Below are 20,159 nucleotides of genomic sequence, written 5' to 3' on the forward strand. Positions count from 1 at the left end.
AAGCTTGTGTCTGAGAGAGAGTTAATTATTAGAGTGGTGCTCTGTAGACTGTGCTGTTCTACTCAGGGGCCTAAGGTCATATTATTACTCTAAGCCTTGAGTGATTAAAAAATTCAAACTTTCCAAATCCTTAAAAGCTTTGTGTTTATTAATGTCTTCCAGAATAATCCTGAAGCAACTTGATAGCATGTGTTGATAGCTTTGGAAACTTCTGGATCTGGAGTCACCTTTTCAGATTGGATGACTTTGATTCAGTTAATTCTTGGAGTATTCTGATTTTCTCATTTGTAAAATAAAACTTATAATAGTGACTAATTCCTCGGACGATTGTGAAGATTAAATGAGCCAGTACACGCAAAGGGCTAGTACCATACCAAATACCTGGGTAAATGCTGGTTGCTTTCAAGCAAAATGCATTTTTTGCATTCAAAACCTTTTTTTTTTTTTTTTTTTTTGGTTCATGTGTTGAATTTATTTATTTATTTATTTTTAAAATTTATTTATTTATTATTACAGAGATCACAAGTAGGCAGAGAGGCAGTGGGGGGCGGGTGGACGAAGCAGGCTCCCTGCTGAGCAGAGAGCTTTATAGGGGATGGATCCCAGGGCCCTGAGATCATGACCTGAGCAGGAGGCAGAGGCTTCACTCACTCAGCCACCCGGGCGCCCCAGCATGTGTTGAATTTAATACGTGTGTCAGAATCAGGAGTTTAGGAGTGTTTTCAGGGTGAATTCAAGTTTTATTTTCTTGTAGGTAATTGTGTTTCAAGAGTAAGGGCTGGATTGTCCAGGTTAATCCCCAAACAAACTCTGTGTCAATCAAGACAGATGCAAGTTACTTTTATCAGTCCATTACTTTAGGTAAACAAGCATTACATTCTTTGACAGAACATGATAACTATTATGTTCCCTTTTGATAAAGCACTGACTTGTTCAAAGCACTTATGAAAGACTGAAAACAGCTCCTGTTTTCTAACATTGTATAATCTTGAGGCCATTTCTAGAGGTTTCTTGACTGAATCTTTGATCATCACTACCTCTGTGATTAAATTACCAATGTAGAAATGTGTGAAGTAATTTTGGGTTCAGTTCAGAGTAGATCTGACACAAAAACTTGAAACAAGACAATGAAACCAAGGAGAAAAATTTCTTTTACATGCTAATATATATATAAGGTCCATTAATTTCAAACTCAAAGGAGAATGGGATGGAAACACTGACATTATACTATTTTTGTAAGTGATTGAGGAGAAGAGCTGGAGTACAAGGAAGCTTATTAGTTTTGCATCTTTCCCTGAAAATCTGTGTCCTGGCATTTGAGGGGTTCTGCAGGAACATCAGAACAAGAATTTGCTAACTCTGAAGATCTTGTCTTGATTTCAACCATGTGGCATTGGTGTTTTAGTCCTTCCTTCCAGGGGTGCCCATTTCATTATCCAACAAAACAAATGGTGATTTCTGTTGTTTCAAAAGTTCTAATGTGCATCATCTAGAGTGATTAGAGGAAGTCTCACTATGTAACTGCTCTGGTTAAAGCCCTCCCCTGACTTTTCATTATGAGCAGTATAAAATCCAAACCCTCAACATTCTATACAGGGTTCTCTTATTTGGTTGTTGGTTATTTCCAGTACTCTGAGTAGTACATTTTATTATAGTGTCATCGAACAACATACAGTGGTACAGGGATGCACCCACCAGACTGCACTTGGCCTTGAAGGCCCTGTGGGTCCCTTCTTCTTCCATCTTCCAATTGTCCAGCTGAGATGATTGCTCTTCTCAAAGCTCTCTGTGATGATTGTTTGCTCTTATTCTTCATTTCCACTTCCCTTGTGTTTAGCGATCTGACCTTGTACTTTCATAGCATTAAAAAAAAATGGGGACGCTCATGTGGCTCAGTTGGTTGAGCATCCCAACTCTTGGTTTCAGCCCAGGTCAGGATCTCAGGGTCACGAGATCGAACCCTGTGTTCTGCTCTAAGCATAGCAGGGAGTCTGCTTGAAATTCTTTCTCTTCCTCTCCCCTTGCCCTACCCTTCCACTCTCATGCTTTCTCTCTCTCTCTAAAAGAAATACATTAAAAAAAAAAAATCATACTGGGAGGCTGGGTGGCTCAGTCGGTTAAGATCCAGGATCTCGGGGTCCTGGATTGAGCCCCATTTTGGGCTTCCTGCTCAATGGGGAGTCCATTTCTCCCTTTGCCCCCTCCAATGCGCTCTCTCCCTCTCTCTGTGTCTCAAATAAAGAAATGAAAAAAATCTTAAAAAAAAAATCATATAGTGTGAAAACACTGTACTGAAATTATCTTCTTACTTACCTGTCTACCAAGATAAATTGCCTCATATTGGTATCTCCTGTTAATAGCGCAGCACCAAAATCTTGGCAAAGATTTTCTGAGCCAAACTATGATCAGATGTTGCATTCTGAACACCTACCAGTAGTCTAAGAGTGGATCTGGGTACTTAACCATCTTTATGCCTACTCACCTCAGTTCATGTGTGACCTCAGCTGAAATAGGGAGAGTGATTGGGAAGGTAGGAAGAAATTTAGAACGTTACTATTATGCTTTGATGTCAGTAAGAAATGCGTATAACCTTTCTTGCAGCATTGGCCCACACAAACATACATTGTTCAAACATAATTCTGTTTGGAGAGAAAAGTGGGCTACTTAGGCTTGTAGAAGAGCATGGAGACCATGGATTTTAAAACAGGTGGGGGAGGAAAATGTGGTTAAGTTGCTGGCCATCTTTAAGGAAGTAATACAATAGGTTGAATGGCAAGTGCCAGTAAGTGTCTACTAATTCAAGATGTATAGAAGGTTTAACAGCCAGAAAAGATGTTAGATCTAATACTGTTGCTGATGAAGAAAATACACACTTTATCTCCCCCAGTTCTCTCCATCTATGATAGTGGTAATATAGATATTACTCGTTGCAGAAGAAGAATATGAGCTTGGGGAGATTGAGAAAGTTATTCCACATCTTAACATTGAGTCAGTCTTCAGACCTGGTCTGTTGGTTCCTAAGCCTTTGCTTCATATCAGTATTTGTCATCTCCTTGTATTGCCTAGCTAGGGTGTTTTTCTTGATATGTAATAGTAATGAATACATCTGTTGTAAATAGAGTTAACATATTCTTCTTCCACACCTTACCCACATTCAGGATGCTTCCTTTCATATTTTCTTTTCATAGTCTGTACTAGTTAATAATTAGCCGGTGCAGTAGACAAGGACGGGGTATCCTATAGATTCAGACACTGATGTGTATCATCTCTATCGATGAAAGTGAGGGAAGGCGCCCTGGTGGCTCAGCTGGTTAAGCAACTGCCTTCAGCTCAGGTTATGATCCCAGAGTCCCGGGATTGAGTCCCACATCAGGCTTCCAGCTCCATGGGGAGTCTGCTTCTCCCTCTGCCCTTCTCTTCTCTCATGCTCTCTCTCACTCTTTCTTAAATAAATAAATAAAATCTTAAAAAAAAAAAAAAAAAGTGAAGGAAGACAAATATGACCGTAGAAGCTTTAGATGGTTCATTTTGAGTATTTAAGAATTTAAGACAGGTGTGGTTAAGGAATTCAGGAAAAAATGATGTTTCAATGCTTAAGATCAAAGATCTCTTTATGTGTGGAGGAAGGTCGGAGAAGGATAAATAAGTGAAGTTTTCACATTCTTCTGTGATGAGAATCTACCATGTCATGGAACACAACTGTACAGAGCTGGAGCAGCAACGTATAGTGTACTTTAAAACTTCCCAATACGCTTTTGATGCCAAGTTTTCCAAGTTCTGAAGTTTTAAACTTAGGCAACCTTGTAGCATGGTCTATTTTCTTTTTCTTTTTTTCTTTTTTCTTTTCCTTATATCAGTTAAGCTCAGTTTGGGATGTAGAACGAAAAACTTAACATTTCTGGAACCTATAAAACTTCTCAGATTTTAAGTCATTACTATGTCACAAAGAGCAAAGTCTACCGCCTGCCCTAATTTGCAAACGAAAGCTCCAAAAAGTTCCGTAAATGAGAGATGACACACAAAAATTAAACAATGAAGTAGATGTGCAAAATTATTTGTGCAGATTTGGCACTTAAATCCTACAGCAGCTGAAGCATGTCTTTTCAGTTTCACTTAAAGCTGGATGTGCTGCTCACACAGTCCTCTCTTCACTTCCTGAGGAAGTAGATCCCCATTTTCCCCCCTATGGGGAGAGAGTCCTGTGCTACCCAAGCCATCCCCCTGTTTACATTCATTCCCCCATGTCCTTGGATTCCCCAGCAAAGCAGCTGCTTTGAAAAGAAGCCCAAAGGATTATCTTGCCATGGCCACCCACTCACCCTCTTTGCTGACCCAAGAAGAAACTTCCTTTTTTCCCCCCTCCCAGCATTATTTAGAGTAAGAACTTGAGAGTTTAAAGTACATTTTTCATATTCTTCTGTGGCATTTGTTTGTTTGTTTGTTTGTTTGTTTTTAATCTAGGGAATATTATCAAGTAAGCTTCCAAGTGAGACTTGAAGGAGAATTTTGAAACACAAAATAGTTTACATTTACTTTGAAGAGTAACTCAGAAGCCTTTTAAACATTGTAAAAATCTGTGATGCCAATACTTACAACCTGATATGTTGGAAAGGTCTTGTTAATTTCTGCTGTGCATCTTCTTTATTGAATTTGGAGCCTCTACTGCTAAGTATAATTTAATGAACATCATAGTGAAAAATTGGAATAAAAGAGCTTGCCACTAATTATTGCATTTTTCACACTAATAGGCACAACTGAGGCCTATTTTGGCGGGGGAGAGTGTCATTTGAGTCAGCTGATGAGTAGTCTGGCATGCAACTTTGTTTCTTGCGTCCAAGTGATGGGAGAGGAGAGCAGTAATAGTATGCCTCAGTTACTCTGAAGAAAGGTAACGTTTTTATTCTTTAGTCAAACTAGGAATGGATCTGGATCACAAAAACAAACAAACCATCAGTTCTATGAACTTTTTTTTCTTTTTTTTTTTTGCCTGCTTTAGTAATGGATGACCACTAGATAAATTAACCAATGCTTTGGGAAGGGATAAGATTAGCATTTAAAAGCTTGACCTAATGTCATCACTTCTGAACATGTCTTCTCCCAAGTGAAATCCTTTTCTCTGCATGTGTTCCCAGTGCAGAATCCCCATGAATAATTTTTTTTTTTAATTGGCTGCTTTAGAAATTTTGATGGATTGCAACTCATTGGGGAGACAGGGAGAAATTTGTACTTGTCATATTCTGAATTCTAAATGAAGTACGGAGTTGTAGAATTCTCGAAGACTTCCATTGAACTTACTATAGGAAAGTGCCTACAGTCCAGATCCGTGGGGGGCTTTTTGGTTGTGGTTTTTGTTTTAATACCTTTGGGTCAATAAGGGAAAGTAACTTCATAATTGAACTTACCTAGTTCCTTTGGAGGGGGGCTTCTGGGGATTTTATAGGCAGGTGAGCACTTTGGTCTATTATCCTACTTCAGCCACATCTAGGAAAGGCATTTTTCTACTAGTTGTTCATTAAAATTTGTTTATTTAGACCTCACTGGGCTCTGTGCTCAGCAGGGAGTCTGCAGGAGATTCTCTCCCTCTATCCCTACCCGCCCCCCCCCTTGTGCATGTGAGCTCTCTCTCAATTTTTTTTAAAAAAGATTTATTTAGCATCTATACAAGACACTGTGCTAGAGGCTAGAAATATAATAGCAAAAATTACTTTGTTGCTATCTTCATGGAGCTTACAGTCTACCCTTGGTTTGATATCTCACTTTATCATTTTCATGAACTAGAGAAGTATCTAAGGGCTGAGAGAAAATGGCTCAAAGTTCAACCCAAAAAACCTTTAGTGATGTCCCATTTTGAATAATTAAGAGAATGTTGCAACATGACTCAAACTTGTCATTAGGAGTTAGCAGTTATTGAACCCTAGAGGAAGAAGCGTGACCGTGGTTTATGGCCAACTGTTGAATGAAACTCTTCTGTTTATCCTGCATTCATTCATTTAAAAAATATTTATGAGACACTTCTCTGTACTCTGCCCTGCTCTACCCACTCTGGCCAGAACAGCGAGGCCCTGAAAAGTACCGGCCTTATGCACGGTTCTCCAACTCAAATGTGGGAGACAAATTATAAACAAAACTGGTGGGTGATGTTGCAATTCCGTTGTGTGAATACGGACACCATTTGCTGATAATTGAATCATACATTACCCAGACCTCATCTGTGCCCCAGTTCCTAAACCCAAGTGACCATGTGCTAAGATATGAGTGTGGAAGTAGGCAAGTTTACATTGAATAGGACCTGGTAGGACTTCTGGTAGGATTTGATCAGCAGCTTGCCTGTTGTCCTAAATGGAATAGAAAGGTATTCCGAGATTTTAAGCAGGCAGTGAGTGCTGTTTTATAATCCCAGAGGACCACTCTTTTGTTAAGTAGCAAGCATGAAGGCAAAGGGGGCTACTTAAGGGCCCCTTGAAAGCCTTCTGGGCAGGAGTGGAGCCTGTACTGTGGCGGTAAAGGAGGAAGTGGAGAAAGGTGAATGTTGCGAGATTGATTTTGCTGGTAGAACTAGCAGTACATAACAGCCTGGATGTGGAAATAGGGGAACGGGAAGAATCAAGGATGGGGCCCATGGTTTTGGCTTGAACCACCATGATTTGAGTTTGGAGATGCTTGGGCTAAGTATGGTTGGAATGACGACAATGATAATAACCATGGAAACATGGATGGGGGTGTGCTATTTCCTGGTCCTCTATCAAGTGCTTCCCATCTAGAGCTCCTTTCCACCCTCAACAAGCCTGGGAAGTAGGTTCTACGATGAGGCCCATCTTACAGGTGAGGAAACTAAAGCAGAGAAAGATGAAGTGACTTTTTCAAAGGCCATAAGAGTGGTCAGTGGCAGAGTAGAGATTCAAAGTTGGGCTTCTCTGTGCATGAGTAAACAGGGATTTTCTAGAACTCTCTTGAATTTATTACTGAAGCTCTAGTAGACTTTTGAAACGCTGCTGTTGAGGTTAGCATCACCCATTACCCAAACAATTCAGCCTCACTTTTACACCAGGTCAAGATGGGCCTGCGTGCTTTGGGAGAGCTGATCCAAATCCAAGCCCAGGGGCAATTCACAACCTCTTTATCCTCTTCCTGTTCTGCTCTTTCATCCACAGAGAAGCAGAGCATATATGGAATGTGACCTTCACTATTAGTACAACTTTTAGTTTTGACTTCAACATCTAAAGGATTAGTAATAAGGATTAAATAACTATGGCAGTCGTGTCGTGATCTGTCATGTACCAGGCATCTTGTGGGTGCTTTACATAACACTGTCTTATTTAATCGTTTCAAAAACCCAAAGAAATGCCATCCTCAAGAGAAGACTGAGGCTCACAGAGCTTATATAATTGGTTCAAGGTTACAGCACATTAGTGATGGAATTAGGATTTGAATCCAAGTCTTTACTGATGTTTTTCTGGTCTAAACATTAGCTCCATCAACAATGAACTTGCATTTGGAAGTGTCTTGTTACCAAAGGAACATGTCCCAGGCATGTCAAAGATAAGTGCTTTGTTGTGCTTTAGGTAGTAGAATTACATTAACATTCTCATGGATTGCCAATCAAAAAATTCCTTTTTTAAAAAAATTTTTAAGATGCTTATCTTACAATTTGAATTTTGAAACACTAATTGAAAATTGCGAACAAAATTTAGACTAAACTTTATGAGAAATAAATGCTTAATAACTTGGGTTCTTTTCTCCTAGCATTGCTTAGGATTTAGGTGCATGCGGTGTGATCCATTCTAGCTAAACAGAGGGGGGAAATGATGAAATGTATTTGCACTGGAGGGGCCAGAAGAGGAGGCTAAACTTCCAGAATACTTTGGTCACTTAGAGCCCAGTTAAGTCCACTGCTGTCTTTAAAACTGTTATAGCTAGTGCTGGAAGCTGTTACTGGTGCTGACTGAAGGGTCTTTGTGCTCTGGCTACCATCTATATGAGCAAAATGCATGCCCAGCATCTAGCTCTTTTCTCAAGACTGTCCTTTCCCTATCAGTCTTGTAGGCTGTACCTGACTGGCCCAGTCATCGCAGCAACTGTAGCTAATTGCAAAGGAGCAGGAGAAGTTTGGCAGCCACCACAGAGGAGGAGAATATACTAGGAGAGGGCTGGGTGGGAATCGAAAGAGCCAATTCCCAGTTTTCTCTACACTCACTACTCCTACACTGTTCACTACATTTCCCTTTTCTTTTTCCAAGTTGCTCTAAATCAGGAGCATCTAATATGTAGCCCTTGAACCAAATGCAACTTTGTATACCTTTTTAGACCTCTCTGTTTTCCCAAATGATATAGTACCCCTGAGCTAGGAGAACCTAAAATAGCCTGTCTCACACTTTCAAGAATACCTTAAAAAAAAAAAAAAAAGTCACATGGAGGGCTTGTTAAAAGTGTACATTCCTGAGATGCACTCTCAGAAATTTAGGTTCTGTGTGATGCTGGAATCTGCAATCTCAGTAAACAACCCCAGATGATTATACACTTTCCTCTAAAGGTAAGACAGCTGACTCCCCATTTCAGTTAGAGCCCTTTGAGTGAAAGGGGGGAACGTTTCAACAGTTTATTCAACTTAACCAAAGGCAATTTGGTGTGTCCAGCACACATTAAGTAATCAGGAATGCTTAGGCCGTGACCTTTGCAAATCGGGTTTGCCATGTGATGTGATGGAGAAAATGATCAAGATTGTGAGTGTGCTTTAGCTCATGCCTTTAACCCCCACTGGTTTTCATGCTGTTTGGAAGCACTTAAAGCCGAGTGTAAAGATTTAGTTTATTTTAATGTCATTAAAAAAGCCTAGGTGGGGAAAAAATTTCGGAGATTTCCTGAGCGTGCTTCCTCAGATTAAGCTTTTTAAAACTTAAAAGGCCTGGAGAGATCAAACTTGTCAGAGTCTTGGTAGCTGATCTGACAAGACATCTGAACACATTTAATTGCAACCATAGGAGAACAAAAAACACAAGAAGTTCTAGGAAGTTCAGTCCTTCAGTCCAGATTCAGCACATGGGATCAGAGAGCAACAGGATCTAAGATTTATTTCTCCATCTCTCAGTTGTTTGGAATGCAAAAGATTTTATGGATTTTGAAAAAGTTTCAGAGCTTTTTGATTTACATGAGATCACACTTTCAGAAGTGAGTCACACAGTTGAAAAAGTACGAATTAGAATTTATGTTTTTATACTTTTTTTTTTTTTCTTTTGGAAAGGTACAGTGCTCAGAGCGCTTATTGTGGTAGTGAACAATGCCATCCAAAAAGAAACCAGTGCCCATGGGGTTCTGAGGGTGGCGATGTGCATTTCAGAACTGTCATGTTGTTTTTGTTTGTTTGTTTGCTATATTCCTATACTTTGGCCAATTTTGGGGGCCTGTCTCCTATTTCCTCGAAAATATATTTACTTGCAAAAAGAATTGGCAACAAATATGTAAATCTAGGCTCAACATTAAACTGGTACCCACCAATTTTCTAGAGTAGTCTGGTTTGTTACATATTTTCCTCATAAAAATGATTAAAATTAGTCATCAGTATCTCCCTAAAATAGAGCAGATTATATTGTTTAGGGGAAGTCCCTTGCTGTGTTTTTATAGAACTGCTGTATTTGTCAAGAGCTAATGACCTATATTACGCTTGTTTCTAATGAAATAATGTCTACTGCTGGCATAAATGCTTCTTCTGTCATGTAAGTGTCTTACAAAATAGTAATAACAAAACTTGAACACCTGGGCCCTAGATTCTCACCTGAGGTAGTTCATTGCACAGATTTTCACACCGTGGCAAAGCTTCTGAGTTTACCTGGCTTTCGTTAGCCACTGAAGAAAGAGAAAGGCTGAATTTATCATGATAGCCCCACTGCTTTTGAGCTGCCTTCTTTTCTACCAAGACCAAAGTTAACACCCTAGCCTTTCCGAATTACTTGCTCTCCTTTTCAAGCTGTTCTGGATTACCCTTGCGATTCCCCCCACTCATTTATCCCCGTGCACCCACTGTGGATGGGTTCCTAGTTCTCTCAGTCCCACAGAACTGATCCTTGTCAGTGTCTGCTCTGTGAGGTGTTTTCCGGCAATGGTCAGGTTGACATCTTTATTATTTTTTTTAATATTTTATTTTTTTGTCAGAACACACAAGCAGCAGGAGTGGCAGGCAGAGGGAGAAGCAGGCTCCACACAGAGCAAGGAGTCCCCTGTGGGACTCCATCCCAGGACTCTGGGATCATGACCTGAGCTGAAGGCAGACGCTTAACTGAGCCACCCAGGCACCCCAAGGTTGACAATTTTTAGTGCTTCTTTTTTTGTTCACATTTGCCCTTTTGTGCTTTCTTTTAATGGTGGCGGCAGATCCCACAGTCAGCTGATTTACCTCTCCTGTGCTTGGCTTCTCATTGTCTCATCTATTCAGGTAGTTCTTTCTCCTCCTCAGATGTGGTATCTGTCCTGCAGAGTTTTGGGTGATAACTTATAGTCTCCAGCTATCACTTCTCTTACATTATCCTGACTTGGTGAAAAGCAGGACTTCTTACCCAGTCATCTAAACTGGAACTTGAGGTCATTCATGACTCTTCTCCTTTTTACCCCACACATTTTGTCAGTCAGCCAAGTCCCAGTCTACTTCCATAACCTCTCGAACTTACCCATTTCCCTCCATTACCACTGCCTCTGCCCCAGTTAATGACTTTGGTGACCTCCCTACCCCTCCAGTCTATCTATCCTTCATGGTGATGTTTGATAAGCCTTTCTAAAATAAATCTGATCTTGATACTCCTCTGCTTAAAGTCCTTCCAGAGCTCCTTGTGTCTCTAAGATAAAATCCAAATCAATTAGAAAAATTGGAAGGACCTCTGCCTATCTCTCTAGCTTCATCTATTCTGTTGTTGATTCCTTCAAGTTCATTTTCCCTAGTCATATCATCAATGTGAAGTTCTGTGAAAATGCCTTGTTTTCTCACTTCTGTGGGCACCAGCTCTTTCCTCTGTCAGGGGTCTTCACCCTTGCTCTCCTTGATCCGTTAACTGTGATTCACCTTTAAAGAACAGGTCCTCTCCCAGGAGCCCTCCTTGAGCCCCTCCTTCAGTTCCCCCTCCCCAACGTCAGGTTTAGCTGTCCCTCCTGGGCCCGTCCCCTCCCTGCCTCTCTCCCTGCAGTGTTCTCTAGTAGTTTGAGCTCCCAGAGGCCCAAATCAGTATCTTCTGTCTTTATTATCTTCTATACTTACATATTTACCAGGTGTTCCATAAATGTCTCTTAGATGAATAGGCAGCTTTTCTTAGAAATCAGAAAGTACTCAATTTTGCTTTTATCAGAAGGAACCACTTATGCTTCATTTTGTTTGTTGTTTTCCCTTCCCTCTAGCTATGAAAAATTTTAAAAAGCTCTAGTGAGGTGTAGCTTGATTTACCTGTACAACTTGTTTACCCAACCTCGTAGTAATTTGACACTGTAACTCCATGGGCACCTGGGTGGCTCAGTGGGTTAAGCCTCTGCCTTCGGCTCAGGTCATGATCTCAGGGTCCTGGGATCGAGCCCCGCATTGGGCTCCCTGCTCAGCGGGAGCTGCTGCCTCTCTCTGCCTGCCTCTCTATGTACTTGTGATCTCTGTCTATCAAATAAATAAATAAAATCTTTTTAAAAAAAATTGATTCTTTAAAAAATCAAATCTTTAAAAATTGAATCTTTAAAAAAAAAAGTGGACCTATATGCCATCCACTGCATAGATATTTTAGGTAAAATTGAATAGTTCATTAAATACAACTGAAATCAGTTTTATTATCTGTCTGAATGGGTATTTTTCTTTCTAATATATAGTATAGGTCTTGGTTTGAACCCAGCCCAGGGACTGACTAGCAGAGCGGCCCTAAACAAGTTACTTAATCTCACTGAAGCATGTCTTATTTACCTGCAGACTCTGGTTGGTGGGAAGGTTACAGGTAATGCTATCTGCAAGCTGCTCCTAGGTGTGGCCCTTAGTTAGATGTCAGTATATGGGAGTCATTTTCCCTTTATTTATTTATTTTTTTTTAAAGATTTTATTTACTTATTTGACAGACAGAGATCACAAGTAGGCAGAGAGGCAGGCAGAGAGAGAGGAGGAAGCAGGCTCCTTGCTGAGCAGAGAGCCTGTTGTGGGGCTCCATCCCAGGCAGACGCTTTAACCCACTGAGCCACCCAGGCGCCCCATCATTTTCCCTTTAAATAGGGTTTACATTTACAGTAAGGACTGACCATCATGGGTAACTTTTCTCATTGTTTTCCCAGTGAAATCCTTAAATTTACTGTTTACATTAAAGCGGTTGCCTATCTTTTTATATGAAACAATTCATTTCTAGGTGGTTCAGGTTTTGTTAGTAGATCATATTCACCATGTATTTTAGGGATCATCCATATTTTAGAATATTTTCATTTCACTTCACAAAAGGATCTACATGGAGAGATGCGGACATGTCGTTTCTCAAGACTTTAGGGCACCAAACGACTTGAAGAAGCTGGTTTGAGTTTCACTGAGCTATCCTGTTAACATCTGCTTTCCTGGTAGCAGATTTATTTTCTAAATTTTACTGCTACCTGTTTCCTCTGTCCCTTTGAGCTTATTGGACAATTGCTAGAGAAGAATTTGAGTCTGTGTAGGGATGATTAGCTATTTTCTCTATAATGTGTAACGGTATATCTTTTAAAAATTAAAAATCTGAAGAAAGAAGTCCCATAGAAGTAAATGCTTCTTCCCTGAACCAGAATCTGTTGTTGGTTTACATTAAGGTTATTTTTGAAGGATATTGTTCATATGACCTCGGAAGACCTGAACTCAGGACTAATTACTATACCCATATCTTGGTGAATTGCTTTCCTGGTTCTGGGTAGCTGAGCCAGTTGGCCTGCTTCCAAAGCACATTTGGTCTACAAGGGAACTAACTGCCAGCTTCGCTAGCCGGCATTCACGATTAAAGAGAAGATGAATGTTGTTTCTGGCAGCAGCCGCTGTTTTGTTCGGGGCAGACTTAATACAACTCTGTAGGTCTGTGTATTAAAGAAAACAAGCTACACAGACACTCCTCTACCTTTCCGACTTTGGGAAGTGTCTAATGTGGGCCCTGGCAACACTTATATTTTAAAATCATTTCTCAAGTTCATAGAGAGAAAAGTTTGGTTTTTGTTGTTGTTGTCTTCCTCCAAGTTTAGAAACTTGGAATCTTCTGATATCTCAAACAGCTTATGTTCCCCTGATGTACTTGGGCTACCTGCATGTCCGTCTGTACTAAAAGAAAGAAATCTGCGAAGCAACTTCTGTGTTATAACACACACATGTTCAGATCAAGTAACTAGTTTGCTTTAGGAGGAATTTGCAGCTCCTTTTCCTGCCATGTGGCTTTTTATTATAAGGAAGGTTCTTATGTTCAGAAAAAACTGGTGACTGGGTAACTATCCCACTGGGGTCTGCTGAGACGGATTCTTAACAAACATGAGACCTTAATAAGACCTTTGCCTTTCAGGGTCTCCAGCCTCATCTTCCTGTCACTTTGCCCCTCTTGTTCAAAGTATCTTTTTAGAACTATCTGCCACTGTTAAAACCTCCCCGAAAAAGATCTGCTCTGTCATTCACAATGGAGTGTGAATGTTTGTGACTTCTTCCCGCTATCAAAACCGTTTCTGTTGTATGGCTTAGTTCTAGCAGCACAACCAGACATCTTATTGTTTTTCTTTTTTTTTATCATGTGAATAATGTAAAGGCAATTTTTAGCAATGAAAGAGTTATCGGAATTGTGTGTGATGTGGGGAGTATGTGGGGGACACTTTTGACGCACGCCTCTAAATTTAAAAAAATCTAGAACTGCCAACAGTAAGATTAGTTTGGTGTGTCTGTGCAGTGAAAGGTTATCATGAAATGAGAGGTTATCACACAACGAGCGTGACCTAGAGAGAAAAGTTGTACGACGTTAAAACAAAGTAGCCAGAGAAAAATGTCATAGGCAGAAGCAGAGAATGTTAGAGGGGGGAAAAAAACAGTGAGATGATTGCCCAAACTGAAAAGATACATTTTAGAGCAGAAGTCACAAACACAGGGACATTTTGCTTCAGCATTCTATCTCCGATAGGGTGTGTGCGCGCGCACCCCCCCCCCCACATTTAGGCACCTGTGTACCCTTGTTGGAGTTTCCAGAAATTAGAGAAAGAGGAAGAGGGAGAAAACAAAGATAAATATTTTGGTGATACATGGTAATTACCTCAGTTAATTGGAAGTCATTTGTTAACTGAAGCTAAACACCGTTGAGAACTAAGAAATAAATTGAAAAAGGTTCTGAATCCAAAATCCGTGTCAAAATATCCGTGTACTAAAGAGCATCCTCTTTGTTCCTGCAAGATTGACTCTATAAAGTCCTTTTCCCTCCTTTATTGAGTTTGAAAAGTCCTTGTTTCCCTGGTTTCCTAGACTATCCCAAGCCCATAAACCACACAACAAATAATTGCACAGCTCCTGTGACTTGAAAACTTTTCATTTGATCTTCACCATTGCTGCATGAAGTGGGTTAGGCAAAAATTATTCTCATTCTCATCTTTTAGACTGATAAAACAGATGCCTCAAAGGATTAATTGGCTTCTTTGAGGTCCCACGGTAAGGGGCTCAGAGGTTTTCTGGATCCACGTTCTGCTCTCTGCCATCACACAACCGGTTTTCAAAAGCATGTGTTTTTTTCTTCTCTTTTTTTTTTTTTTTCTTTCCTGCCCTGGAAACCTTTGTTCAAATAAAATCTTACCCAGAAGCATGAACAAATAAAACAGAAAAAAAAAAAAAAAAAAAAGCCAAGCTGCTTTGCTTAAAGCGGGGTTGGGGGCCCAGAATACTGACAAGGGCAGTTTATTTTCCTTACTAGGAAAGCTTGGACATTGCAATACTATGCCATTCATCCATTAATTCATTCAAAAGTTTCTTGAGCTCTGATTTTTCTATTGATGCTATAACAAATTGCCACAAACTTAGTGACTTATAAAACAGTACAAATTTATGTTACCGTTTTGGGGATTCAGAAATCCAAAGTTGGCGGGCTTGCGGAGCTGAAATCAAGGTGTCTGTGGGACCATATACCTTCCTGAAGGCTCTCAGGTAGACTTTGATCCTTGCCTTTTTCAGCTTCTACAAGCCACTGGCATTCCTGGACTCCTGATCCCTTCCCGGGAATGGCAAGTAAATGATGTCGCAGTTTGCCCTTCTTCCTTTATTCCATTTCTCTAGCCAGAGCTGGAAAAGGTTCTGTTTGTAAGGAGCCATAGGATTCTTTTGAACCCAGGGAATCTGGGGCAGTTTCTCCACCTCAAGGTCCTCAGCTAAATCCCATCTGTAAAGTCCATTCTGTCCTATAAGGAAAAAATCCACAAGTTCTAAGAATTAGGGTGTGGCCATCTTTTTGCCATTACTGTGCCTATGGGACTCAGCCCCCCATGGGCCATGTGTTGTGTGTTGCCATTGAGACTACAGGAAGCTAGAAATAGGCATACTAACAGTATAATATGTTGCAAGGAATGACCTGACAGCCTGGGAGAAACGGGTAAAGTGAGAACCCAACAAAAAATAAAATTTTAAAAACAGTCTTTCAAACAAATACAGTACTTTGGAGCTACTTAGAGGAAGGTGGTCACAACCACATACCTGAAATGCTTTCTTCCCCTACCCACCTTTATTGAGGTACGACTGACAAAAATCCTATGTATTTAAGGTGTACAATGTGATGTTTAAGGCAAGTGTACATCACAAACTGACTGCAATCCAACTATCACCTTACAGTTACCCTTTCTTTTTGTGTGTGTTGAGAACACTTGAGGCCTACTCACAGCAAATTTCAAGTATGTAATACAGTCTTATTAACTATAGTGTTGTGCATTAAGTCCGCAGAACTTACTCATCTTATAACTGAAATTTTGTACCCTTTGATCTGGATCTTGCCCAGCCTTTGGTAACTCCCACTCTTAATTCTACTCTGTTACCATGAATTTGACTTTTTTTCCTTTTATTCCTTTTCTTTTCTTTTTCCTTTTCTTTTTTATATTCCACATGTGAGATCATACAATATGTTTACATCTGGCTTATCTTATTTCACGTAGTCTTTTGTATCATGAACCTGAATCATCAAAAAAGTAAGGTTTAATACTTCTACCCACTGTTTCAGAAATAAAGGAAATGTGTGTCCTATATGTTAGAAAAAATGTCTGTAATCGATACAGAATAATACTGAAAGATTACTTTCCGATATGAAGAAGTAAGTTCTGCATTTCAGCCCTCTCCTCTCACGAGAGTACTGATGAGGGACATAACTCCCATGATGGCTCCTCTGTTCTAATGTTTAGTTACGGCAGAGTGAATTGTTGAATTTTACAAAAGGCGAATATCCCATACTACTAGCTAGGTATATACGAAAATAAATTACAAATCTATTTAACAGCTTTAAAATAAAGTGCTTTAGGAAATAGAAGTTTGTCAGAGATGTGTGAGTGTACGAACAGATTTAATTTTAGCACTGGCCAAACATTCCTATAAAAACGAGAAGATTATTTTGCAATTATTATTAAGTATGTATTAGGATATTTTTTAAAACTGTGATGGAACATATATTAAAAATTATGGTAGCCTGAGAAATGTAGAATATTGTGCTATGGCATGGATTATGAAATATACTTGCCTCCATACGCTTGACATCTAAAAAATTATTGAAGTTTTAGAGCTCTGCTATTTGTAGTCATGACCAGTGATCTGAGCTTTGTGGGAATGCTGTGATAGTATGGGGTGGTAAAGAGGACAGGATTTAGAATTGGAAAGACCTGTTTTTTTTTTTGTTGTTGTTGTTTGTTTGTTTTTGTTTTTGTTTTTTTTAGAAGTCCCCAAATCTCTCTGTAGCTCAATTTCTTCACCTTTAAAACTAGGATATATGAATAAAATCTTAAGAAAAAAATCTTTTAAAGGGCACCTTGATGGCTCAGCCTGTTAAGCAACTGCCTTCACCTCAGGTCATGAACTTGGGGTCCTGGGATAGAGCCCACATTGGGCTCCCTGCTTAGTGAGGAGTCTGCTTCTCCCTCAACCCTTCCACCTGCTCATGATCTCTGTCATTCTCTCTCTAATAAATAAATAAAATCTTCAAAAAAAATTTTTTTTAATGAAATAAGGATATATGAAGCTTAGTTTGTGAGAAGATATATAAAATGTTTGGTACATAATAAATGTCCAGTAAATAGTAGCTATTCTTCACTGCGTTGTTGAAACACCACCAGTGTCTGCACTCACGTTTTTAGACATCCTGTCTGATAGTACTGATGAACTATACAGGCTCTTATTTAAAGCTGGGCCCTGTGATTGACAGCTAGATCTCACTCCTTCTTGCCTTTGCAGGAACATTGCTCAAGCAGTTGCCTCTCTTCTGGCCCACGTTGCCAGTTGCACCCTCTTGCTGTGTCATCCACATAGGCATACGGACAGCCTGGTCAGCTTACAGAGAAACCCCCCCCCCAAGTCCTTGCCAATCAGTACCCCACTTTTTTTTTTTATTCATTTGTTTATTTGCTCTCCTTTGAAGGACAACTCTTTAAAAGAGCTGTCACATTCACAGTTTCTAATTTAATGTTCTAGTTTAATGTTCTCTTAAACCCACTCCAGATTGCCTTTTTGCCATAACTACTTCAGCAAAATGTTCTTGTTAGTGTCACAAGTGAGCTGTCTTCTGTCAAATCTAGGGGTCAGTTCTCTGTTCTCCTCTTACTTGACCTATTACGAGTATTTGACATAGTTTGACCTCCTCCCCCAGGTAATTTTTCTTTTTTTAAACTTGGCTTCCTCCTATTCCTTTGGCTTCTCTCTCAAGCTCCCCAGCTCTTTTGTGAGTTCTAAATCTTCTGCCAGACCTCTTCCAGTTAGAGCACCATAGGACTCAATTCTTTGTTCTTTGTTCTGTTGGTCCTCACTCCCTGGATGGGCTCATCCACTCTTTTGAATGATGAATAAATTCCATTTATACATCAAAGGCTATCATTTATATATCTAGCCCCAACTTCCCTTCTAAATCCAGATTCAAATATCATGACCTAGTATCCCTCCCTAAGGTATCTCAAAGACCTTTCAAATTTAGCACACTCAAAATTCAGCTCCTGATCTTCCCTCCAGGCCTTCTCTACCCTCAGCCTTCCCCATACCAGTTGATGGCAACACCATCCTTCCATTTGTTCAAGCCAAAATCCTTGGAGTCATCTTTGACTCTTTCAAATCACACTCCAGCTATCAGGAAATCTTAGTGGTTGAGCCTGTAGGAGATATCCAGAATCTCACAACTTCTGGTCAATGCATTGCTACAACCCTTTCTTGCTTGGATTATAACAGGAGCCCCTAACTGGACTGTTTCTACCTATTGCTATCCTACAGCAATCACCACAGCAATCAAAGTGATTTTTTTTTTAATATTTTTTTTTATTTATTTGAGAAAGAGACAGAGATAACAATAGAGAGCACAAGTGGGAAGACAGGGAAAAGCAGGCTCCCATTGATCAGGGAGCCCAATGTGGGGCTTGATCCCAGGACCCTAGGATCATGATCTGAGCCGAAGGAAGATATTTAAACCAACTGAGTCACCCAGGTGTCCCCAGAGTCATTTTTTTTTTTAACAGTTATAGGTTCACAGCAAAATTGAGGGGAAAGTACAGAGGTTTCCCCCTTGCTCCCTGCCCCTACACAGGGCCAGAGTGGAGTATTTGTTACAGCTGATACATCTACATGGATACGTCTTAATCATCCAAAGTCCATAGTTTGCACTAGGGTTTACCCTTGGTACTGTACATTCTGTGAGTTTGGACAGGGGGATAATGACATATCTACTGTTATACAGAGTATTTTCACTGCCCTAAAAACCCTGTGTTCCACCTATTCATCCCTCCCCCATAGCCTCTGGCAACCACTGATCTTTTTGCTGTTTTGACAGTTTTGCCTTTTCCAGTAAGTCGTAATAGTTGGAATCGTAGCATGTGTAGCCTTTTTGGATTGGCTTCTTTCACTAAATAATAATATGCCTTGAAATTTCCTCCATGTCTTTCCATGGTTTGATAGCTCGTTTCTTTTAGTGCCGAGTAATATTCCATTGTCCAATATACCACGGTTTATTTATCCACCTATCAAAGAACATCCTGGTTTCTTCTAAGAAATCATTTGCACAATTTAGTCTTCATTTCATTCCAAGGGAGACATTGCTATGAAGAGTGTGACCCCACAGTGCTGAAAGGAGCTTTAACCAAACTTAAACGGGATTACTGCCAAACTAGGAGAACACATTGGTAAAACAATGAAAGGGTTTGAGTTTTGTTTACAAGCCACTATTATCTATGTAGGGAGCATCTAGTCTCAGAAATCTCAGTAAATGGCCATCATCATTTGGTGCAGTGTAATATCTAGTTAGCGCGCAGATATTAGTGGAAAATAATCCAGTTTTTTAAAAAATACATGGCAACTGCATAAATAGGAAGGATTTCTAACCATGCGCCGATGGACTTTGTGTAACTTTAAGATGCTGTAAGTGCATGTTAACTCATAAAAGAACTCTCCCATTTTAGGGTATCTTCACATCTTCATGCCTCTGCTCATGCTGTTTGTCTTCCTGGAATGCTTATCCTTTCCTTGTCAACTCTTGCAGACTCCTTGTCCTCCAGAAGCCAGTCAGAGTCACATTTTCTCTCTAGTTTTTCTTGGCACGGTCTTCCTGCCAAGGGTTCTCCTCGCTAAGGTTAATGGATTAATTGCTTCTGCCTTTGTGTTCCCAAAGCATTTGTCACAGAGTGTGCACGTTATTTATGTATCTGCCTCTGAGTTGCAAGGGCACCTTCATCACCTTTGTTTCTCTAGTGACTGGCACAGTCTCTGTCTCATAATATCTGCTCAATAAAATGGATTTGAGTTTGAAACATTAGACTGTTTTTTACCTTCATCACTGATTCATCCAGCAAATATTTATTAAGAACTTTTAATATATAAGGTGCTATGTTACGGGCTACCAAGTTACTAAAAAAAGAGAACTGGATGCCTGATTTCTTAAAAACCTCAACTATAGTATAATAAGAAAAAATAAGTCCTGAATAAAAGTAACTATAAAACATGGTTGCGTTATTTTCAAGGAGAG

The 20,159-nt window shown here is 39.9% G+C and overlaps 1 protein-coding gene across 1 annotated transcript in view; it reads left to right on the forward strand.

Moving 5' to 3' along the window:
* The window catches only part of LOC111142191 (KIT ligand), an 83,379-nt gene that overhangs the window by 12,439 nt on the left and 50,781 nt on the right, over positions 1 to 20,159 (forward strand). The gene's annotated exons all lie outside the window — the stretch shown is intronic.

The sequence above is a fragment of the Enhydra lutris genome, unplaced genomic scaffold, assembly GCF_002288905.1.
Source record: "Enhydra lutris kenyoni isolate GAN:26980312 unplaced genomic scaffold, ASM228890v2 scaffoldscaffold7, whole genome shotgun sequence".
Classification (NCBI taxonomy): domain Eukaryota; kingdom Metazoa; phylum Chordata; class Mammalia; order Carnivora; family Mustelidae; genus Enhydra; species Enhydra lutris.